The 26,115-nt window shown below is 36.9% G+C and overlaps 1 protein-coding gene across 6 annotated transcripts in view; it reads left to right on the top strand.

The window, feature by feature from the left end:
- kaznb (kazrin, periplakin interacting protein b) overlaps window positions 1-26,115 on the top strand; it is a 195,748-nt gene that overhangs the window by 98,703 nt on the left and 70,930 nt on the right. The gene's annotated exons all lie outside the window — the stretch shown is intronic.

Genomic DNA, 26,115 nt, shown 5'->3' with positions numbered 1-26,115 from the left:
GATCCCGTTCTTCACTGCCTCGTCCCGTTTCCCGGGTAGCCGGTGGGACGGCTTTCCAATGCAGCTGTGACATATCAGGCGGAGAGAGGCCAAAGAGAGAGAAGGAAAATGAAAGCTAGCATGGCTGTCTTCATAACTCCTGTCTCTGACTGATTCGCAGGGAATAGCATGAAACACGTGGTTCAGTTCTGATACTAAAACTTAGTTAAAGGTAAAGTGTGTCTTTGTATAATGTTAAAATACTTTTGTAATCTTGGCTTCTAGCTTTTAGACAACTGTAATAAGGACATTTGTAGAATGATTAGCACGTGACAAGCACAACACAGCAATTGCCTCAACCAATGCCACAAGGTTTAGCCGGAAATATTTGTTTGTGAACCAGTGTCAGACAGGATAGTGTTTAAAACTCCCATTCTCCCACACATTTCCATGTTAAAGGGATTTTTCACAAAAAATAGAATTCTGTCATCATTTATTCAACTTAATTATCAACCTGTATGACTTTCTTTCATCAACAAAAGAATGTTGATAACCGAACGGTTTTGGTGACCATTGACTTATATTGTATAGGCAAAAAAAAAAGTCAAATTACCTTCTTTAATGTTTCACAGAACATAAAGAAACGGCATGTGGATATGTCAATGATGACAATATGTTCATTTTTGGGCGAACTGTCATGTTAAATCAAGATGACACTCCCGGTATTATCGCTAAAAGTGCTTGATGACATCACAAAAACTTGACAGCAAGGCTACTTTTAACATTGTTAGTTCATGAAACCTAACTAATGAAAGTATTTTTACAGCATTTATTAATCTTAATTTTGCAAAAGGTTTTAATATAATGTCAAGTTCTATAAATCAACATACACTAACATTAAAAAGTTTGGGGTTGGTAAGATGTTTTAAAATGTTTTTGAAAGAACTCTGCTCACCACGACTGCATGTATTTGATCAAAAATACATTAAAAACAATAATATTGCGAAGTATTATTACCATTTAAAATAACTTTTCTATTTCGGTATATTTTAAAATTTCATTTATTCCCTTGGGAAATCAGAATTTTCAGCATCATTACTCCAGTCTTTAGTGTCACATGATTCTTCAGAAAGCATTCTGATATGATGAATTGTTGCTTCATATTTTTGTGGAAACAAAAAAAAAAGAAGATTTTTATGAATAGAAAGTTCCAAAGAACAGCATTTATTTGAAATAGAATTATTTTGTAACATTATAAATGGCATTGCTGTCAATTTAAATGCATCCTTGCTAAATAAAAATAAAAATTAACACAAAAAAAATCATACTGACTGTAAACTTTTAAATAGTTTATGTATTATGAAAAATACCAAGATTAATAATAGTTTAGATGAATACAAGTATTCTTGTTAATGTTAATGTCACCAAATGCATTAAGTAATGTTAACAAACTGAACCCTAATGCAACTGTTACTAAAACTACCCTGAATGCGAGTTCATTTATCATTGTGTGTTGTGACTCATCTTTTTTGCTAGTTATCTCAACTTTCACTTCATGTTCTCTGAAAGGAAGTTAGGTGTGGCGAGATCCGTCCGGTTCTTTTTTCATAGATTTTGTAGCCTAAGGCAGTTTTTAATTCAAGCTCGAGGTCATGTTAAGCGGCTCAGACAGTGTCTGTGTGTGTGCAGCGAGGGCCAGCGTATTGATATTGTGTCAGGTTGATGATGTTACAGGGGTTACTGCATTCAGGGCAGCCCAGTGGTGGGCGGCATTCCCCCCGGTGGTCTTCTGCAGGCTGAGGCTCTTTCAGATGGAGCGAAAGTAATAGAAACTGTGTGTTTGAACAGGTGTCATTAGCGGGACCCTTCGAAATGAATGAGATTGTATGAACAGCATGGCTCCCCCCCTCTCTCTTTTCACACGGGTTTAAGGCATCTCACTGCAGTGAACCCACATTCCTCTTTACCAGTGCACTGATGTAATGCTTCTCCCTCTCTCTCTCTCTCTCTCTCGCTCTCTCTCTCTCTCTCTCTCTCTCTCTCTCTCTCTCTCTCTCTCTCTCGCTCTCTCAGTCAGGTGACTGTTTACATGGGAGAGCCGGAGGCTGAGCAGGCAGAATGTAATCAGATACACATTCCTCTGTCCTGCCGTATGTGGGAGTTGCTCTCATAGTTTAAACACAAAGCCGCCCCACTCCCGTTTCAAAAAACAGCATTCCTCTAATCAGGGCTCGGGGTTCATTTGTGTTCTGCTCACATCCTTCCGTCGTTATCGAGCCAAGGTCTGAGGGCCACGAAAAGTCATGTTTGTTGTATGGCTGGGTTTGGATTGGGTTCAATTTCATTTCACTTTTCTTTTCTGTATTTTTTTTGGGGGGTTTTTTTGGTGAAGAAGTATTTTTCCACTATCCTGACCTTTCACGGAACACACAACCATTTATTGCAGCTAATAACTTTTTTTCATTTTGATACAAACACTTGAAATGTTTACCTCATGTTGTAGGCAGACACACTCTGAATATAAACTTGAAAGCAGGCCGGTGCTTAATGGACTATGACAGCCTAATGGAGAGATGTGGCATCCAGTTGTGCTCCGGCTCTCCTCCATCTTTAGATGACAAGTGAAGCTTTTGTGATGGCAGGATCTAAAGAAGAAAACTATATTGAGGCGGTATAGCCACCACAGTGTTGTGGGTGTAGTATTATCATAATAGATGTATATGATTTTGTGATTCTAGAAGTTTAAAGAACCACTGTTATCTTTATAGTTACTGTTCTTGGTGTGAACAGGCCTTTATACAGTGGGGTCCAAAAATCTGGTAGTCCACACAAAATATTTAAAATCTCACCCTGCTGGTATACTAAACTGATATGCTTAAAGTCTGCTAAATTGAAGAATTTGGTCTTTTATGCACTTTAGTTATCTAGAAATATTGCTGAGGACCAATGATTGATCATACTATCCTTCCTATTAGTGATATTAAAACACATTTTTAGGGTTAATATTAAGAAATGTGCATTGTGCAATAAAGAAGTACAATCAATTTTACAATCTACAATATTTATATCATTAAGTCTCAAGTGATAAGTCTTAAGTCAGTAAATATGTTAATAGTTTTGCAGTATACTTAACATGAAATAAATGTGTTTTAAAAACATTTAGGTATATTTTTTTCACTAGGGTTGTCCTACACCATTTATGCTAATTATACCTGGTGTTATTAAATTATATTGGTGTCAATGGAGACCCGTCTGAGCCATCGGATTTCAACAAAAATATCTTCATTTGTCTTCTGAAGATGAACAGAGGTTTTATGGGTGTTGAACGGCATGAGGGTAAGTAATTAATGACAGAATTTTTATTTTTGGGTGAACTAACCCTTTAATGCCTGTGGACTCTGATTGGCTGTCAATGCTTTTTATTGTTCATCAGCTGGGAAATGTGGTTCTGAAGGTGATTGCAGTAATATTGTTCCTCTGTGTCATGATTGTTATAGATGAGGTGTGTATTTTTGAACGATTATTTACATAAAATATATAGTTATAGTTATCTTCCTGGGGAATGACTCTTAAAACCAACACTGTTCTGAAGTGGAGAGGTTTTATCTTATCTGCATTACCTTTTTCATTATTATAAACATTTTCAACCTAGTCAAGGGCAGACTTGTCATTCATATCAGGTTTTGCATAATTCAGAGCCATATGGATGCTGTCTCTGCTTGTCATCAATTTGCTTGTTCCAACAGTTTATTGGCCTTAGTATGTTAAACTTTGGTTCATAAATGAATGGACTGTATTACCATAATCAGATACACATCCAATCTCAGGAGGGAAAAATAAATCTACGCACAATATATATTTGCTGATCTTTTAAAATGGAAACAGTTCTCTAAAAATCAATACCGCTAAAGCATAATACATTATTCACAATTCCAGCTGGTTGTTGCTCAGCTGTCAAATCTACAGGAAAAAATTAGGTATCACACTAAGTTCACTTTCTCGTTTGGTGATCTTAAACAGATTAAAATGCGTCTCTAAACGCAAGCTATTGGATGCGAAAAGTGTGAAAATAAAAAGTAGGCCTAGCAGAGCTCTTTTGCTCCTGCTGAGTAAGACGGCAGTGAACCTCTGCGTCCCTAGAGATGAACACTTGCACGACAAATGAGAAAAAGTCTAACGCAATGACATCTGCACATGCTTGAATACCTGATGGAAAGTCTAAGGCTGCAAATTGGCCAAGTCACCATTCAGATTAAGTAATGCTTGAGAAGTTGAGAAGTGCGATCTCAGTGTCATATCATGCCAAAGATGTGAGAGAGGATGTAGAAGGTGATGGGAGGTAGAGAAAGGATGTGAAAGTATCATTAAAGTGGTCTTTATTCTACTTCTGCCCTATATTTGAAGTCTTCTTGAACAGCTAGGTGTACAGTTGTGGTTAGAATTATTGGGCCCCCATTGTAAATATGATCAAAGATGGCTGTAAAAAATAAATCTACATCATTAATTCTTTTTATCTTTCATTACAAAAATTCACAAAAATCGAAACTTTCATTTAAGTACCCCTAGAATTTGATTGAGTAAAATATTATATAGTATATTACCCTTCATTTAAACATTTTGTTAGCACACCAGGGTGACTAGGCACAATTCAATTCCAGTTTGTTCCACTTGAGTATAAATATGAGGAACACAAAGGCGAAATTCCCTTAATCATCATCACAATAAGTAAAAACAAAGAATATAGTTCTGATGTGCAACAAAAGATTATTGAGCTTCATAAAATAGAAAGTGACTGTAAGAAAATAGCCAAAGCATAAAAAAAATCTCCATCTCCAGCATCAGGGCAATAATTAAGAAGTTCCAATCAACTAAAGATGTGACAAATCTGCCTGGAAGAGAATGTGTGTATTTATGGTCCTAATGCACAGTTTGAATGGTCAAGACTCTACAAGGATCACAGATGGAGAAAATCAGAGATTAGTTGAGTTTTGGGGTCCGAAAGACTCAAACGAAATCATCAAAATCACAGTTGATAAGGTTTCAAGAAAACTCCTTCTCACTTATCCAAAAGGAAAAGCATATTCAGTTGTCAGACACAAATGGAACTTCAAACGGGACATGGATCTATGGTCAGATATGGTCTGATACTAAAAAATGTTTTTGTTTTTTTTTTGTTTTTTTTGGCAGCAAACCCACCTGATGGGTTTGGTGCAAACAGGGATAAAAAGCACGCCATGCCCACGGTTAAATATACCACTGGATCTTTAATATTGTGCCTATTTTTTCTATTTGGACATCTTGTTCAGATACATGGAATCCTGGATTCTGTACTAACAGATACAAAATCAAAACCTGATGGCCTCTGCTCTTCCATCAGAACAACCATCCAAAACAACACAAAATGTGACACTTTAGCACAAAAGAAGCTTCTGCCATGGCCATCGCATTTACCTGACCTGAACCTCTTGGCAGGTGTTCTCTAAACTCATCAGGCATTATAGAAGAAGGAAAATGAGGTTAAAAAAAGTATTGAATAAAAGGCTTCCAATAATTATGGCCAACGTGTTTTTGAAAAATAAAAATAATTTTTTTATAATGATTATATGTAGTTATTATATTTTATTATTTATAATCTGATATTATACATTACTGTTAAAAAAAGTGTGGGGTCAGAAAGATTTTTTGTAAAGAAAAATAAATTATTCATTTTTGTTCTGCAAGAATGCACTTAATTTATTTAAAGTAGTAGTAAAGACATTGATAATTTTAGAAAAGAGATCACAGTTTAAACCAAAAATATTAAGCACCATATATATATAAAAAAAATGAAAATGTAGCGAAAATCGCTTTATGACACACACACACACACACACACACACACACACACACACACACACACACACACACACACACACACACACACACACACACACACACACACACACACACACACACACACACACACACACACACACACACACACACACACACACGTTGGTCTAAGTGGTTTACAGGGACTCTCCATAGGCGTAATGGTTTTTATACTGTACAAACCGTATTTTCTATCCCCTTACACTGCCCCTGCCCCTAAACCTACCCATCACAGGAAACATTCTGCATTTTTACTTTCTTAAAAAAACATCATTTAGTATGTTTTTAAGGCCATTTGAACCACATTTATAGTGTAATACCAGTGTAATACCCATGTAGTTATACAAATGTGTGTCCTCATAAACCACATAAACAGGCTCACACACACACACACACACACACACACACACACACACACACACACACACACACACACACACACACACACACACACACACACACACACACACACACACACACACACACACACATATATATCATAAATTGATTTTCGCTACATTTTCATTTTTTTACTTCAATGAAGGGCTAGATTTTGAAATTTTTGGAATAAAAGATCAAAAGATAATCTGATTAACAATGCAGATTTATTTTTACAGGCTTCTTTGTTCACATTTACCCAGGGGTCCAATAATTCTGACCACAACTGTAAGTGTAAATCCACGATGACTGTCATATTAGCCAGTGTGTAGTGAACCTTTAAGACGGAGTAGAGAGTGAAAGAGATGCTTATAAGAGAGTTAGCAAAATTTTATTTGCAGACAGGCATTACTTATGACATGTAAGAGCTGAATGCCTCGTTGGCAGCTGTGGCTGTGAATGATCGTCCAGACCAGAACAAGCATAAACTAGAAGTCAAGCCAAACAAATCCACAAATGTGTTCTTAATCAGACATATTCACTGGCACTTATTTATTGCTTATGGACTAATTTAAATGTCTTTTGTAGTCTCTATAGGTTATATAATATGAGATTATAGGTAGTTATTATATTTTATTATTTATAATCTTGATATTATACATTACTGTTCAAAAGTGTGGGGTCAGTAAGATTTTTTGTAAAGAAAAATAAATGATTCATTTTTGTTCTGCAAGAATGCACTTAATTTATAAATTTATAAGTAGTAGTAAAGACATTGATAATTTTAGAAAAGAGATCACAGTTTAAACAAAAAATATTAAGCACCAATTTAGCATATTAGAATGAATTCTGAAGGATTGTGTGACATAAAAAGTTATGCTATATGCTATAAAAAGTTATTTTACATTGCATTTTAATACTATTTCATTTTATGTACTGTATTTTGATCAAATAAATGCAGGCTTAGTGATCATAAGATACTTATTTCTTAAGCATTTAAAAATCTTACAACCACACACTTTTTAATGGCTGTGTATAATAATGTATATCTGAGATTTTTTCTGCACAACCATTCATTGACTCTCCCTCTGCATCTGTATTTTTCCCCCTCAATGTATATATAGCTGTAATTGGATTCTTTTAAACAATATCTTCTGATCTAGGCAGTTTTTTGGCCTGAATCAGCTGCAGAGTGAACCAAACCGTATGCTTCTCTTTAAATGTTTGTGAAGTTAACTGCAAGTACCACAAATGATGAGTAAGTCATGGCAATTTGTTTTTACAGTATTTACACAACTAAAATAGTTTAAGCAATTTTATGTTGTACAAGATTCAACTCCATTGTTTAGTCAGTTTTTAAGTTGAAATTACTTGTATAACCAAGTTAATTGTGCTTAAAAATTCAAGGCAGCAACTGATCTTAAGTTCAAACAGGTGTCATAAATACAAAAACAGGCAGTTTTTTCCTTTTCTGAGCTGTATTGAATAGAGTAACTCTCATAATTGTAATTCCTCTGCCAGGTTGACACAAAGCAATCCTACAAGCTAATACAAAATTTAAACTGATGAAAAAGATCGTGACAAGCCATTATGAGTATAATCAGATGACAGCACTGCCAGCATCAGCGGCAGTAGCCGGAGGCAGTAAGCGGGGTGTTAAGGAGCCTGTGGTGGAGCTTATGGCTTTGCAGTGCCCTTGTGATTTATGCCAACACTACTGGGACTCGCACAAGCCAGCATGTTAAACCCCCCGCAACCCTGAGAAAGTGATAAGCAGAGAGAAATGCGACGAAGTGAACTCAATAAAGCGCCCGCAGACGGAGGTGATGTTTTAAATTGCTTTTAAATCAGCCTTTGGGAGGTGTTGCGCCTCGCTGATTTTGTGGGATTTTATTTTATCTGAAACGTGGATGAATTTTTGAGGATTTGTTGGAAAGGTTAAGCAATGCTTGCTGGGTGTTTGGAACCCAGGGATGTGTCTTTTTTCCCCTGTAGTTTTCCTCTCAGGTTTCCCTTGTTGGTTGTTACGTGTGTACCTTTTTCAATGACAAGGTCAATATTTTTCTCAATATAATAAAAGTGGTGGTCAAAACAGCATTGGGACCCCACTGACTTTCATAAAAATAAAAAATACGCTTTTTCGAAATATCTTTTTTCGTGTGTTCCTCGAATTAAAGTCAGTGATACAGGTTTAGAAGGTCATGATTGTGAGTAAATGATGGCAGAATTGTAACTTTTTGGTGAAACGTCCCTTTAAAATTTCCTTGACTTAACATTGTAAAAGAAATCACAGTTTCCACAAAATATTAAGCGTTTTTTAACTTTGATGATAAATGTATAGAGCAGCAAGTCAGCTATTAGAATAATTTCTGAAGGATCATGTGACTCTGAAGACTGGAGTTATGATGCTGAAAATTCAGTTTTCACGGGAATAAATATAGCCTAAATATATAAAACAAAAGAGTTAATACATGTAAAAATATTTTACAAAGTTACTGTTTTTACTATACTTTTTAAATAAATGAATGCAGCCTTGATCACCATTAGAGACTTCTTTCAAAAACATCTTATGATCCACAAACTTTTGAATGTTAGTGTATGTCTCAAAACTCCGCGCAAATACAGCAGTGTGCTACGTTTGTTTGTGTAAAAGTTGTGTAATATCATCAGCTGTTCATGCTGGCGCTTAGTTCATCGTTCAGCTCTCAAGTCACCGGAAATATGTCCTGGTTCTCAGTGAGCTCTACAGATATCCTGGTATGGGAAGCAGTACCATTTTGGTAGAAAAAGTGTTAATACTAGCGTGGTGATTGCTCTAGTTAGCTGCACCAGCGCACTTGAGACGGATTACAGTACAGCTTTGTTTTCAAAGAAAAGGGAGTATCTCTTTCGCCTTATTCCCCCCATGGGATCTCCCAGTTTTCCTGTCAGCTCCCAGAGAGTGTTCAGAGAGCCCCCATCTTCAGTTCTCTCTCCCTTCCGCCTTTCCCTTCTCCCATCTCCAAACCGCAGCATGGCCTCCACGAACCACGCCCTGTCTGTGACCAATGCAGCGTGAGGTGAACTGTGTCCAAACCAAGGTTATTTTCGTAAACGAAAACTGAAACTAAGACTAAAACTATTGGTCAAAAAACATTTTAGTAAACTGAAATAAAATTAAAAAATCTGAATAAATAAAAAACTAAAACTAAACGAAACTAACTACTCTTACTAAAAAACTAACTGAAATAAAATAATAATTAGCAAAAATAAATATTCGTTTTCGTTATTAATAAGCCCTATTTCATGTGGTGGAAAATCTGACTGTGGCGGTTGAGGGAGTGTCTGTATATCGCGCTAGTGCGCGTGAAGTGATCTGAGGAGGAGATTAACCGCTGCCCTGTGACGGACGCGTGCAGACAGGCAACACATCGCTAGTCCTAAACGGCAGTTCACAAAGAATCAATGCGTCCGTGGCAGTGAAATGGGAAATAACACAAGGTAAAGAGATGCACGTTGAACTTCTTTTAACTTAAGCTCACTGTTTTAGAATGCCGTTTCTTACACGACGAGAGACGCAGGCGCAAAAGTCAGCAACTAGTAGCAAGTACTAGCCTACTGTCCGTTTGAGATTTCATGTTTGCATAATATTGACAGGCTCAAAGGTGTTATCATAATCATTTACTACTAATAATATTATTGTCTGTGTGGAGACATTTCCCCACAAAATAGGGAATACCAGGACACACATACACACACGTTTGTTTCACTATATAAGTGAGGACATTGCATGGACTTCCAATGATTTTATATCAGGTTAATGATATTTTATATCCCCTAACCCAATCCCTCTCCCCGAACCTACCCATCCCAAGAACGTGCAAAACAATAGATTTAAATAAAAACATGTTTTGGCCGATTTATAAGCCTTTTTAACTAGTGAGGACCAGTCAAATGTCCTTACTAGTCAGTTATCATAATATTTTACTAGATAAGTGAGGACATTGGTCCCCTTTACAATTATAGCACAACACACACACACACACACACACACACACACACACACACACACACACACACACACACACACACACACACACACACACACACACACACACAACAGTGTGTGTTGGCTGTATTCAGATGACTTAAGCTGTGGTCTTACACTGCTAGCCTACATTGTACTACTGAAGAAATTAAAATAAGCTTTTAATTGTTTAACAATATTTCATCTTTGTTATGAATGAGTTTGTCTGGAATTTATAATTTTTACTTTTATATTTTACGTTGCATTTATTTTGTTCTTTAAGATAGGCTAATACTCAGAGGATCTATGTCAAAAATATCAAATATAATTTTTTAATATCAAAATATAATTTATTTCATTTTTAATCTCCAGATCGTTGTTTGTATATAGGTCATAGTTTGACTTAAGCTTTTTTGCTCAAAGGTGAAGACCCAACTTTATGCATGTTTTGTAAGACCTTCCTGGGTTTAAACAATAATGCTCGTTTATCAAGTTATTTCACTTAAGGATGTTTAGTAAGATTAAACTCTAATCAGTGCAAACATTAAACCTTGCTGAAATTAAAACCCTTGATTTGGTCTCTACACTTCATTATGGTAACTCTGCGAAACTATAATTACTAAAACTAAAACTGAAACTAAATAAATAAAAACTAAATAGAAATGTATTTGCAAAATAAAAACTAAACTAAAACTAGCAAAACCATTTGTAAAACTAACTAAAACTAAACTGAAATTTGTAGCAAAATTGAAAACGATACTGAAATAAAAACTAATTTCAAAAAGCAAAACTATAATAACCTTGGTCCAAACAATAGCCTTAAGGCAGGACCTCACCACATGGGATGGGCGAATAACCTAGAAAACACGCACACACATTTTTCTCTGGAGACTTATTACCAGCCATGAGCTCAGGCACATTTTGCCCTTTCAGAGGAGTTGTTATAGATCACTTCCACAGATATATCCCCAATCCACACATACTTCTCCCAGAAGGAAAACCATTCCAGGAATTACTAATTGTCCATTTCAGTGGTAAAATGTGGCTGAAATAAACCATTCCTTATGGGATGTGACCTTGATTAACCTTAGCAGTTCAAGGCAATTTATACAGCTTTTTGCCAGTCACTGGTTGTTGTTCACTCATATTTAATCCATTGTTTTGGACAGCCAACATCGAGAATGGAAAAGGGTTAAATACGCAAAACAAAGACGCAAAGCAGTCTTTATGAATACACAAACCTTTTATGAGCGATTGCTGCAAAGGGGTTGTGCTGCAATTAATCATTATTTGTCACAGTGATGGACGTGGCTGTAAAACTTAAATCGTGGTCTCATTTTACCCGTCATCTAAATTTCTTAACTACCTTACTATTAAGCAGTATTTAGGAGTTTATTAAGGCAAAATCATAGTTAATAGTTGTGAGAATTAAATGTAAGTTACATTATTAATGCTTTTGTTGGCAAAAATGGCCTGTGTGGCTGACTTGGCCAAAATATAGGTATAAAAATACACACACAAAAAAGACACATTTAAATTCTGTCCACTTTACTTAAACATATCTAAATTTGTCTCTCAACTTAATTTAATTGTGTTCAATCAACCTAATATATTTAAAACTGAAGTTTACTTAATTAATTTGTGTTAAAACTACATGAAACATTTTTGCTGATATAATTAACTTGGCAGTGGATCTGTAGTTCCCAGCATGCTTTGCAAGGGACTGCGTTAGGAGAGTAAATTTAGGGATTAAAGTGTTTTATGTGTTTTTCAGTAAAGGGAAAGATGTTAGTTTATGAGGAGTTTCTGTAATTTTGTGGTTGCTGTTATCGTATTATGCAGAAGAGTGGTGCCTTTGTTTAGGCTGTGGGCACTTATACTCAAATTCATTGGATGGAATTCCTGCTCTCAATTAAATTTGAGTTTGTCCAATGAGTGATTTTTGCATTTTATTTCTAAACATATGCTTGTTGTTATTTCAAACGTCTTAAAGGTAAATGTGTTCACCTTATAAGTAAACTGCACATACAAATATTATGTAACAGTGACAAATTCAAATGGTTTGTATTTACTCAAAGAAATTTTATCAGCTTTACTTGAATTTCTTTTGTTCATATAACAAAATTGTTATTTTTTTAAAAATTGCTCAATATAGTTTTTGCAACCACTTGACATCTTTTCAACAATTCAAAATTCAACAAGCTATTTTTGAGTGTATATATATATATATATCCTAATTTATACATATTAATTTGTTACTAATACTTATACTTTATTTAACTAAATGTTTTATCTGTCAAATTGATGGGGAGCATTTATAACAATTATTTGTTATTACTCTTTTAAAACTGAAGTGTGTAATTTGTGCAACATTAGCAGATGAGATTGCAAAAAACAGTATTTAAACAGTATTTAAGGTTTCCCAGCAGTTTTCCCGAGCAACAAATAAAAATACAGACCATATACAACTATTTTTTTACATTGTGGTGCTCATTGTGGTGATCAAGCACTAAACTGTGGATAGCTTAACAACATGAATAGCAGAAGAGAAAACATTGTTGAATAAAGTTGTTCTTTTTGTTGTTGTTTTTTGGAGCCTGAGAAGCCAGACCCACATCAAGATGTTTGATCTGAAAACACCATTGACAGGGCTCAATCTGAGGTGTGGGATAAACAGTTGTCTTTCAAACTCCCTCTGCACGCAATGGGATAGCGATTCAACCAACCAGAGCAACGAAGAAGGCGAAGCGGAGCTATCTGATAGATTAAACTTTCGCCGTATCTGGCCTGCAAAACTCTGAACACATCTTCCCTTTTTAAGAATGACTTCAGTGCCGTTCTTTGTTCTTTTCTCAGAGAAAAGTGTAACTCCAAGTCTTCTAGATTAAAGGCCAAAGGTGATTTGAAAGACCGCCGTTCGCCAGTTTCTGTTTACTAGTAGCACCCAAGTGCAACCCTGCAATCATTATGTTAAGCTAAACATTCCCGCCCACCGACTCTATACATGATGTGATTGGCCGGACCAGAGTTTGGCGTTTACAGCTCAGAAGTGTATTGAGAGTTGCTAGACGACACTCGGGCAGATTAGATTTGCCGCCGCTAGGGTGCGTCTAGATTTCTGGGCTAGATTTTCCTGCCTTTCAGGTTGAAGCCTTTAGCAGTGGGTGGTAATGTAGACAATGACCTGTCAATCACCTCAAGGCTCTTCACCGTGTCTTTGGGAGAAGCCATTCCTCTATGCTAGTCAGATGCAGCTGGGTAAAATGGCCACAAATGTACTGCCTTGTGGTGGACACGTGAAAACGAAAGTATGCGCAGCTAAATAAATTATTTTTTAATTGGCCTGGATAGTGTCATATTTTCTGTATATACAACAAAGACAAGATATCGCTTAAAACGAGAGTGAAGAGGAGTGGGCAGCGAACACCATTTCACAAAATTTCTCTTTGTCTTGATGTGACCTGTCTCTCAGTTTATTCTTCAGTTTGGTCATCTCTCAGCCATGGGTTTCTTGTGAAAGGCATAATTATTTATCTAAAGAGTGAATGATTGGCGAGCAGAGAGCAGGGCGCTGTTTCATGCTCCAGTGCTGCAATGGCTGCAGGCTCTTCCCTTCTCCTCTCCACATCTCTCCACTTCTCTTTCCTCTCTCCCAGTTTCTTTTCTTCACAGCCCACTGCGCGCTGTCTGTCTCTCGGCCTCCCTCACTAGGTCCTCTCATCATAACACAATAAGCTGTGACACGCCACATATTTTCTCAGCAGACCGTAGTTACAGGGCTGGGGCTCAGGAAATGAGACATTATGCATCCTTCAAGTCGTTTATATCGCTTTGTGGGAACCTGAGGTTTATGAAGACCATATGTTAGCCACTATAAGTTTCGTTCCATACATTGGCAAGTGAAATAGTACTTCCTGTGCCCGCTTCGGACGGATACATTAGATGTCTCATCCATCCTGATGCACATCTGGAGGGATTAAGAAAGAAAGCTGGAGTGAGTTTTCCCAATGGACTGAGGACTGGAAAGAGGGAATGCTGCTGAAGTATTCATAGATGTGTGCAGGTGAAAGTAATGAAGAGATAAGAGAGAGTTCAAATTATTGTTGACTAGTGTGGGTCAGGTTTTTTGTATTCTGACAACCGTGTCTTTTAAAAATGTTTCAATATTTTGTTATCATATTCATTCATTCTTGAATCAGTAAGATCCCTGAACGAATATATATTGAAAGAAATTAATTGAATAAGACACATTCTGTTAATCAAAAGTGACAGTAATGATTTTTACAAATGCGGTTCCTTTGAACTTTCTATTCATCAAAAAATCCGGAGAAAAATTCAAGCAGCACAACATTTTTTAACATTGATAATAAGAAATAGATATAGAAGATGCCTTTTTGAGCACCAAATCAGCATATAAGAATGATTTCTGAAGGGTCATGTGACACTGAAGACTGAAAATTCAGCTATGCTATCACAAGAATATTTTACATTTAAAAATCAATTAAAATTGAAATATTATTTTACAATATTAATGTTAACATAAGAGACTTCTTTCAAAAACATGACAATTTTTACCAATTACAAACTTTTGAATAATCTTGACAATAATCTATAGTCTAAAATCTATAATCTATAATCACTTATTAAAAAACAAACACATTGTTAGTGCTTTGTTAAAATTAACAGTAAGTTTGAATTAAACCTGATTAATTTTCATCTTTTGAATTAACATTATCATGTGTAAAAAAGAGGGAAAAACATCAATGAATGCTTTTTTTAACAGTAATTTATTATTTTTAACAGTAAAAAAAGAGATTAACAGTGCCGTGGACAAATATGCTCTCTATCTTGGTCGGGTGAATGTGGTTTGACATCATCAGTGATGTTGAAACATCTGGCCGGGGTTGACCAAGAACCACTCTGGGGAAGAAATGTTATTGCTTCTTCGTGAAATGAACAGGAAGTAGCAAAGGGTTTCTAGTTCCACCAGAGCACCATTTGTCTGTCCACACACAAATAAACACTAAATACTTTCCCCCTCACCATTCCCTTTTTCTCTGTGCTCATATAGGAGGTGGAGATAATGATCAGAGTTTGAGAATCAATCTGCCCTTCCGTCTGCACAAATCCAGTCCTGAGTTTTCACCTTAAATCAACCAAATCTTACTCGAGTCCAGACTTCAAACGACTGTAAGCGAGGAAGTTGAAGAATGCTTGGGTGCTCATTCGAAAAGTCCCAGCTCATCCCATTAAAACGCCCCATTGCTCTAGCTGTAAAAGAGCGAGCGAGACCTTCCTCTGGCGGTATGTATGCATTTTGAGACGGGCTCTGACAGATTGAAATGAAAAACTGGTGTGCAGAGCTAGTTCATTTGTGAGACACAAAGTGGAAGATTCATCCAAGCAGGACTGTAATACCTGGAGAGAGCTATCCATTAGCATTCCCATTCATCTCAATGGCAGTTGTGCAGCTAGCGCAGGATCTCACAGAAGAAAGCAATTTGAAGTCAGCCATCTTTGCTCATGTGACCACAAAAGTTGCTTCTTAGTAGTTAGTGAACAACATTCACCTGAAAGGGCTGGGGGAATCATGGTAACTTGCCAAACTTTTGGCAAATTGCTAATTAAAATCATACTTCTCTTTGCGAGATTGTCCAGGTCTCCAAGAAGAGACACTCTTTCCCCTGATTAGTGGGGTAAAAATACACTCGATATGAAATGTGACGGACATTTTACAGATCTTATTTGTTTCCAGAAGATGCTCCAAGCACACAAGACGCACCATCCTTAATAAACCCGTCTCTTGCGTGATACCCAGAAATGTTGAATATTCCGATCTAATATGATTTCTGACCTGTAAGGTGGCCAGAATAATAATCATACACGGTGTGTTAATAGGCCAGAGGAGAACTGGCACCCCGACTGAGCCTGGCTTCTCCCAAGGTTTATTTTTCTCCATCATGCCCTGATGGAGTTTTGGTTTCTTGCCACTGTCGCCTTTAACTTGGCTTGCTCAGTTGGGGACACTAAAATTATGATCCAAGTTATTCAACCAAATATACAAATAAAATTAATTAATTAGGTCTTATTTAATTCTATAAACTATAATACTGATCTGCCAACATTGTCGCTATATGATCAATTTAAATAAGCTGATAACATCACTGTTTTCTCCAGAACGACTGTACAAGCAAATCAAATTTTGTTGCAATATTGTCCTGTTTAACACCGTGAAGCTGCTTTGAAACAATCGTCATTGTACAAGCGCTATATAAATAAAGTTGATTGATGATCACAGCAAATAATGTCTTTCTCTCAGAGGAAGATTATGTTGAAATTAAGGTCCTCAGTTTGATCAGCTGTCACATAATTCCCACTGCTTTGAGGCACGGCTGCATGATAACCAGCAAAAAATAAATAGCTTGAGAAAGACATTAAAACGAGCCGTGATTTTGGTTTTTATCACATTATCATATGCGACTGTTAATTTTCACCTTGTTTCAGCGGACATCTTGATTAGATAATTACTATTATTATCTTGTACTCCAGGCTACCACATGCTTACCATATGCTATATGATAAGAACCTTCTGGCATTGACAGTTGTAAAAAAGCATTTCTGAACTTTTATGTTTGGCGATCTTGAGGACATTTATGCAATTTCAGACCCATAATGAAGGTCTTGTTCAAATGTTGCCATTCCTTCCCTTAATAAATCTCTCTGCCTTATTCTCCTGCTAGAGTTAAGCCTGCCCTCCAGATAGCAGTTCCTTCTCTTTTGCCCACCATTTCACTCTCTTTCACCATTTAGCCTCTATAAATTGACTTTCCTCACTATATATTGTGGCTCTTCAGAAATGGCGGCGTGGTGAGATCCTCCTCTATTGCTGGAAAGAAAACAATGAAATTCATTCATTCACCATTTTGACTGGCTTTCGTTTGAAACATTTTTCCATGAGCTTCATAATTAACCATGGCTAGTCTGTCAGCTGTGGATTCTGCTGTGGGATGTTGTCTGAAACCCAACTCTTTTGCTCCACCTCAAGAGCCCTGCTCAATACCTCCGCCAGTAGAAGGGTCGTGGGCGTCACTGGTGGTTGAGGGATCTGGAAAGCTTACGCTTCAGCAGAATGTGAGGATGAAGAATTACCTTTTGTGGTAAGAGTAAAGAATGATTGGTTATATTTAGCTCAGAGCTAAAGAACCACACAAGGTAGTCTTTCAAATGTGCGGTTTACTTTAGTGCATTTTCTGAATGAGTAAACAAACAATTCCAAAATAAAACTGTCTATCACATGATCACTGCAATATGAAGAGCAATTTTAGAGGGAATTAAATGGATATATTTACCTTAAAATACCAACTGCACTCGATGAAGAGAAGGCATTATTTCTACCATTATTCCTGTTTATGTGCCATACTGGAGATTTTACTGCCTGGAGGCAAAGAAAGACCTTTGCAGAAACTCATGTGAGATGGTGTAGTGAACTGTATAATGATGGCGCACACACACACAGAACTGGAAACATCACTAGCTGACATTGAATGTAAAGACTGTGTTTACATGCACATGAATAGTCTGATAATGACAAACATCTTTGCTCCTGTTTACGTGCTGCTTCTACTTTTTCCGTTTATTCACTCAGCTGTTTTGTCGATATATTTGTACCCCAAGCCACAACACAAAATGTTCCATTCGACTGCAGTAGGCATGTTTGTTGCTGATGTTTTTGTTTGTTATATATGTGCCTAAAAATATCGCCATTTTGGTGTTAAGCGCATTATTTCTCTTACGTAAAACGCTTAGCACAAACAGTTTTTTGAGAAATTTTTGATGGCTTCTTTTCTGCCACCTTGCATGAAACATAATTTGTCTGCAGCACTATGTTCACTTTGGACAGAATGATAGCAATGCAATAAAAGTCAGGGTCAGTCAGGTTTTTTGAATGAAATCACAAATGTTTCTTGAGTACCATATCAGAAGGATTTCTGAAGGATCATATGACACTGACGACTGGAGTAAAGGTGTGTGCTCGCCATGTTGCAATTACCATAATTATGTAACTACAGTATGTAAAACATAATTACAGCTCACATGTTGTCATCTCGAGACTACGGTAATTTTGACATTTCATACACGCAGCATAATGGCTGCTGAAAATTCAGCTTTGCAATACAGTTATTTTAAATTGTAATAGTATTTCACAATATTACAATTTTTTGTGTATTTTTGATCAAGTAAATGCAAAAAAATGTTTTTTTAAAAACATTAGTGTACATATCTTTATAGTTTGATTAAAGCCGCAGTACTGCACACATTTTACTGCAGTTATGGTTACTGTAATTATAATCATAATCATATTAGCATAATCACAATATTCTGTTTACATGAGCTCCAACTCTATTGTATTACTGCCTTAATCTCATTGTAAGGGTCCATGTAAGCATAGCCAATCGTGGGGACACTGCGGTATGAAATTAGCTTTCAGGTCACCCATTTAGCATTGCACTTACAATACATCAAAGATAGCTAGCTGAAGAATTTTGCATGGCCACTATAGACTTTACATCTGCCTTTTAGCCTTGAGCTAAGAGTGTTTGTAGTTGTAAACAAAAAGTGTAGTGCTACAATTTGGCTCTAAACTTGTTGCTAGCATGCATGCCTGTTTGCAGCTATTTCATTGAATAGATTGATGTAGCTCTTGAGTCAGTATCAGCTTTGAATACACAGAATACACTGATGCACACAGCCCGCTGACAGGTAAAAGCATTGCTCGCACACTAGCGGTGAAGTGAAAAGCAGGGGACTTCACACCTTTGAAACAAGTGTGAAATGGAGTGTGGGACCTCTCACAGTTGTCTTTTTCAACAGTGCCCACCAGGTAGCTGGCGGGGCAGGCGCATGCCTCTTTGTTGCAGACCACAATGGAAACAAACTCAGCCCTCATGTCAATCTGCAAACCCTGACTCAAACCTTCATGAATACTAAGTCACTGTACAGACTTCAGGCGCTGCTAGCAGTAAACCGCTGCCAATTGGAGCCCTGAGCTGGGCGGCCCTTTCCAGCCAGCAAACATGGCTGCTTTACAAACCTTCTTCTTGACCTTTTCCAGTTGATCAGTCCAATTGCCACATCCTGCAGATTCGCCTTAATTCACCGCCTTGGTCCAGATGGGAAAACGCAGGTTTATGCCGCTTTCCATATTGGCAGTATAGATAAAAGAAAACAACCACCATCTGGACACTAAACAGATTGTAATTGCCTGTTACTGTATTCTGTTTCATTTCATAAATGCTTTTTTCAATCTGTGATGCATCTCTTGTAGAATTTGTTGCTGGGCTTATTGGCTATTGCAGTCCTTGATTAGAATAGAAGTTATTTTAGCATCCAGCATGATAGCTTAAAGGAACAGTTCACTGAATCAATGAATAATAAATTAATACATTCTCATGTCCAAGCCCACATGCAGGGCTATTTTAGTTTAGATCATCATTTAACTTTTTTAATGTATTTTTAATTTCGTGTTCCATTTGAGTTTTCATTGTTGTTATTTTTATTTAACTTTTTTTCTGACTTTTTGTGTAGTTTTACATCATTTATTTGACTTTTTGTGTAGTTTTACATCATATATTTTACATTTTCTGTAGTTTGATCACTTACTCACTTAACTAAAATGTTTTAATGGCATTAAATTTAGCGGCACAATCTAGTGATATTGCTATAATGGTATTTTTATATTTAATCCCACCAGGATGTAAAGGTTTAGTGTGTATTTTCAAAAACAAAAACAAAATCTAAATTTTAACTTTTTAATTTAATTTTAGTTATTTTAGAGTCATTAAAATGTATTTTAGTATAAGTATTTTGACTTACTTGCTTTTTTGTAGCCTGGACAGTCAGTACAACTGTTTGGCAAAAGCTACTATATTTTAATAATTTAATAAAATAATTTATTTTTAATTTATAACTTTTTTATTATTATTATTTTGTAAAGAAAAATAACAGGTTTGGAACAACATTTGGACATTTTCATTTTTGGGTGAACTATCCCAATCTCTTCAATCTTCAATCTCTATTGAAGAAATATTTAGTGTATATGTATTTGATCATATGATTAGTTGCCAGTGATACAGTAGAATAAAATGTTGTTCATATAAATGCCATCATGTTGATTCTGAAGTACAGATATATATACATTTAAAGTGTCTTTTACAGACGCTGTGTATAACAGATTGCAAGTCTTCTCACTCCCAATATGGTTGTGTTTAGGTTAGGAGGAGGTGAGACAGGGCAGTCTCTCTCCACCACTGCAGTGGGATTTCAATGCATATTTTTAGCAAGTCTCCACTGTTCTTCAGATGTGCAAGGGATAATTTATAGAGGGTCTTGTCTTGTTCTTTGTCTCATTTAACCCTGTAGTGCAATATTTACAGAGAGTATGAGAAAGACCATATATATGTTCTCTACAAATGTTCATTTTAAAATCACCAAGCAACGCTGTGCTAAACTTCTATTCTTTGGATTCTGTCACTATGGGCCTTAGTTACAAGCCCAGTGAGGAAAAGAATTACTGTTTGTGGAATCTCTGTGTTTCTAGCTGATGAAAGCAAATTGGCAGGCTGCTGGTGATGGCTGTGAGTTAGTACACATTGAAAGGAATCCAGGATTGAACAACAGGGGGGTTTTGGAAACTGAAATAGCAATTTATCAATCCAAAAAATGTACTAACAGGTCTAGTTTAAATCTGTTAATTACTTATGTTTTTGTTTAGTTTTTTTGGCTCTGCCATTTCTTTATTTCCATTTTCCTCTTTAAGAGGCCAGCCGAGTTGTTCAAAGTTATTTCAAGCCACAGATGGTATTTGTTCTGTTTGATGGGAAAATATTCTTGGCTTTGGGCCATCTTCCTTTTTGGCAACATGGAGGGAAGCAGGTATATAGTATTGTTAGAACAGGAAAGAGCGGATATGAAAGGCCTAGAATATCCTGATCATTTGTAAAGGAATGTAATTATCGTCTCTTGTGTCATTCAAAGGTGAGTTTATGGTTTATGATATCTTCCAATTTAAATAAAGTTAATAAAGTTAAACTCAGCAAAACATGTGTGTGTGTGTGTGTATATATATATATATATATATATATATATATATATATATATATATATATATCCATTTGGCTCCAGAGTAATATCGTTGGTATTTCCTTTTGGACAATTTCATGCGCCCAACTTTGTGGGAACAGTTTGGGGATGCCCCCAAAGCAATGTCCATAAAGACATGGATAAGTTTGGTGTGGAGGTTACTTGACTGGTCGGAAACACACACACACACACACACACACAGAGAGAGAAAGAGAGAGAGAGAGAGAGAGAGAGAGAGAGAGAGAGAGAAAGAGAGAGAGAGAGAGGGGGTGACTGTTATGAATGGAAGGAGTATGTTAGGATCATCCCAAATAAATCCAATACACACGTTTCACACATGATGAATTGCGTAGAGAGAAGTCTTTAATTGTCAGAGGCAGGGAATGAGCCCATGGTAATCTGCTGTTAGGCTTTAATTGCTTTGAAGCGGCAGACTGACGGGGGACTCTCCATCATGATGTATTAGAATGAAGAGCCAGGTGGCAGGTGTTCACGGGGACGGTTAATTGCTTTCTTATTTTCTTGCACTTGAGTTGTATTCTCCACGAACTTGAGATTAAGTTTGGTCACTTCTTGGATTTATTTATTATAGTTAAAGCACTAAAACACTTGATCTTTTGCTCACTCTAATTGTCTCTTTTGCATTCTAAACACAAACCCAAACTTTTTAATATCACACCAGTAATGGCACACATGCCCCAAGTAACAAAATCTGGCACATAGCGGTGACCCGTTTCATCAGTTATTATAAGAGTTCACCAAAATATTATTTTCTGTCACATGTAATATCAGAACTGCATGACTTTTGACTTTTGATTGTTTTTCCATACAATACTTAGGGCGGTGCAACTGGTGTAACCGCACGGGGCCCCATAAACACCCCCTCCGCACAATGAGTCAATGGTACCTAAAACAACATTAGACAACATTCTATGACTTTCATTCTATGGACAAAAAACCCAGACATTTTCAAAATAGCTTCTTTTGTGTTAATATGCAGAATAAGGAAAAGTCATCCATGTTTGGGATGATTTTATGGTGAGTAAATGATGACAAATTATTTTTGGGTTAAACTATCCCTTTAACTGGTCCAGTGTTGTTCTATACTATCATATTATTTATTAACAATAACAATAAGATTGCTTTTTCACATGTGAAATGATCAGCAGTGCTGAGCGCTGACCAGACTGTTGCATTGTGGAATTGTGTGGCTGAAAGTACCCATTAGTCCTGCCTCTCTCCCTCAGAGGCCCATAGTTTGCTGGGCCTTCCGTCCCGGAGCCCTGGGGCAGCTCCTGACAGGTGGAGCTCCAGTATTGGTTGACTCATCACAGGTTCAGGGTGTGAAAGTCCAGTGGCTAAAGACAGACAGTGAAAGCCAAAGGCTGGGGAGGATTACTGGAAATTGTACAACTGCTTGATTTGACATCATCTCAGCAACCCAAGTGAGGAGAAGCCCATCTGGACTCCATTAAGCCCTACTGCAACGGAATGACATGAACACTGTGCCAGACTGAGAGTTTTATGTGTGCCCTTGAATTACTTAGTCTCTCCCTTCTTTTATGCCTCTCTTTAGTCTCTTATTCTGTCACTGAAACGTATGGAACATTTTTTATTTTTTTTCTGGTTATGCAAAACAGCACGATTCTTTTTAATGTATAGAAGAAGAAAAAAAGAAGAAGAAAAAATCCTTGTCCTTAATACTTCTAATTATTTTACCCAGAGCTGCATTCTATTGGCAGTATTAAAAATCTCTTTTAGCATAGAAACACAAGTGACCCCACATGACTAAGCAGCGTCAACGAGCCCACTAATTGCTGACATATTTGGATGTGGCGTTCATGTGGATGCTGTTTTCTCTAATCGAGATATCAAAGGCATCCTGTCAAGGCCAGTATTAGATCCGTCACACTTTAGCTATGGTATTTCAAAGCTATTACTTGCATATATATCAGATATTTATGACATTGCTCCACAGTAAGTGGCTGTGATTAAAGTGCGATGGGAGGGTTCAGTAAGACAAAGACAGTGAGAGAGCGGGACAAACCATCTGCTGTGCAGCCCACTTCCTGGGCAGGGCGAGAAAGTGTTACAGTGAGTAAAGGGGGATGGGGTGATGCACCAGCTGCTGGAGCAGCACTGGATGGGTCAATAAGACTAAGGGGATTTCTGAGTGTACCACAATGACCATAGTTAGGTAAAGTTACACAGGGATGGAGAGGACGAATTTGCCGTCTCCCTGGTTCTGGGTGCAAGACAGCTTGCGCTGGCCTGGATGTGTGCTCTGGGACATGGATGAGGAGGATCTAGCGCAAGGTAAACTGTATTAACATGCTCTCGTAGTTCAGACAGTCTCTTAAGAACAGCTAAGAATGTTAGCATTAGCATCAAGTATAGACTGTAATCCACAGGCTTTCGCCCACCAGATGTGCATTGTCCCACTTACTACTGCGGAATTTGTCTGCGATTAACGTTTCAGCTGGTGTGGGATCTGTTCTGTGTGTCAGTCAGTCCTGTGGTTAGTAGAAGATTTGTATTTTTTTTTACCTCTTCGGTTGCGTCGTCACAGATTTCAGGTTTCAGGACATTATTTGAAACTGAGCTCAGCAGAATCAGGGCATCTGACACCAGCGGTTTTCTTATGCTAGGGTTGGGGAAAAGACAGAATCGCTTTGGATGTCACCTTCATTCACTGTCAGAAAAAAAGGTACATTGCTGTTACTGGGGCGGTACCCTAAGGTACACAACCGGAAAGGTGCTAATATGTACCATTTAGGAGCGAGTGAGGTACAAAGATGTATCACTTTTGTACCTTAGGACAGTGGTTCTCAAACCTGTCTTGGGGACCCCCAACCAGTACACATTTTGCATGTCTCCCTCATCAAACACACCTGATTCAAATCATCAGCTCATTAGTAGAGATTTTTAGTAATTTTAATAATCATTTTATTAATATTTTATATTATATTGAATTGAATTTTTTACTTTTATTTTATTATTTTATATTATATACTCTTTTGTTTTTTGTAGTTGCCCTCCCTCATTGTCATGCAGCCTATTTGATTTAGTTATGAGCTAAATAAGAAGCCCATCTGAACTGTGCAGTGTGAATCAACTCTCTGCTCGAGTTGTAAACTGGCTTTCCATTGGGTCACACAGTGCCACACATGTACACACCTGTGATGTTGTTTGGCCTACTTTTTGGCATTTACTCTCAGGATAACACTTTGTATAACTATATGCACTTTTTATGAATAATGGATTTATGCAGAACAGGAAGACAATATTACCTATTTTACACGCATTTAATATTGCATCACACTTTTCAACCGTCATACATATTTTTTCCCATAAAAAAACCCAGCGACACCTAAAATTTCATCATGAAGGAAACAGATGCACTCTTTTTATCATCTCAAGACAACTCAGACATACAACAAATGTAATGACATCTACAATGCAAAGAAACTGAAAATAGTAGGAGTGAGGCTGTAATTAATTTGCCTGATTTATGCATTCTTACATGCAGAAATCACAACTTATGTATATTGGAGGGAGTTTATGAATGTTGGTTTGTATAGTTTGATTCATCATGTTCATCATGAGTAAAAATGATTAACAGTGATCCAAATGTCACAGTTATTACAAGTCTCTGCTGTACTGCTGAAGTTAATTAATCTAGTAATGTTCTACATAGTGACATCTGACCTTTAAATACCTAAGATGCTTGCTGTAAAACCCTGTAAAAGTGTGTCTGATGTAAGGACATTAACTTTACTACTAAAACATTGAGGTTTTTCTAAATAAATGCTCCTTATTTGTTCATATTCAGTACACTTCGTCCTTTTTTACGGGCCTTTATCTGGGAAATTTGATAATGTGAAGTAGAAGTTCATAAAGTTTACAAAAACCAAAAATGTGCACCCGAAACTTACCTTTACCTGAAATCATTTACAAAACAAACTATGAACAGAATATGTGTTTAGCATTTATTTGTGGGGAAGACAAAGAAAAATTAAGGTTTGAGGACTATCAAAACTGCGGTGCTTCGCAAGCACTGAATTATATGAGTTTCTCCCACCTATAATTAACTGTCCTTTGTATTCATCTTCATTCCATCTTCTTAAAAAACTGTGGAATACTCCCCCACTTTATCCCCAGACACTTTCATGTGCAAAGGGGATTCAGATTTAAGCTTGTGTTTTTTATGTAACCGTTGCTTAGCAACTAAGACAGTATTCTCTGAGCGAGTAAAGTGCCATTAGACACAACGCAGTCCCTCGTGTGGATATGCTATATTATAAGAAAATATTTATCTTCAAGGCATGTTATGACATCAGACTCATTCCTCACGGTTCTTTCTGCATGTCTGCATCCCGCTAGTTTATCTCGTCCATCTCACAGCCGTGTTGACGTATCAGTGCTGCTCAGTTTTCCCTAAATTAGGCTAATAAATTATGTTTTCTTGTGAGCTCAATTTGAGGAATGTCCGGTAGCTTAATAGACATATTTTAACTATTAAATGATAGAAGGACCACATAAAACTGAGCGCCTGGAGGAGTATCGTGTGGGTGGAGCTAAAGAGCCACGCAGAGTTATTGCATTGAGAGCTTCTGAAAGCTGTGACATCCTTAGAATTTTTTTTTGTCTTAAATAACCGATGTCTATCAATCAGATATGATCCAGAATCAGAATTTGAAAGAGTCTGAAATTGAAGAAGAGCAGCAGCAAGAACGACTAGA

Source organism: Pseudorasbora parva, chromosome 22, assembly GCF_024679245.1.
Source record: "Pseudorasbora parva isolate DD20220531a chromosome 22, ASM2467924v1, whole genome shotgun sequence".
Lineage (NCBI taxonomy): Eukaryota > Metazoa > Chordata > Actinopteri > Cypriniformes > Gobionidae > Pseudorasbora > Pseudorasbora parva.
This window is presented reverse-complemented; position numbering and strand designations above follow the sequence as displayed.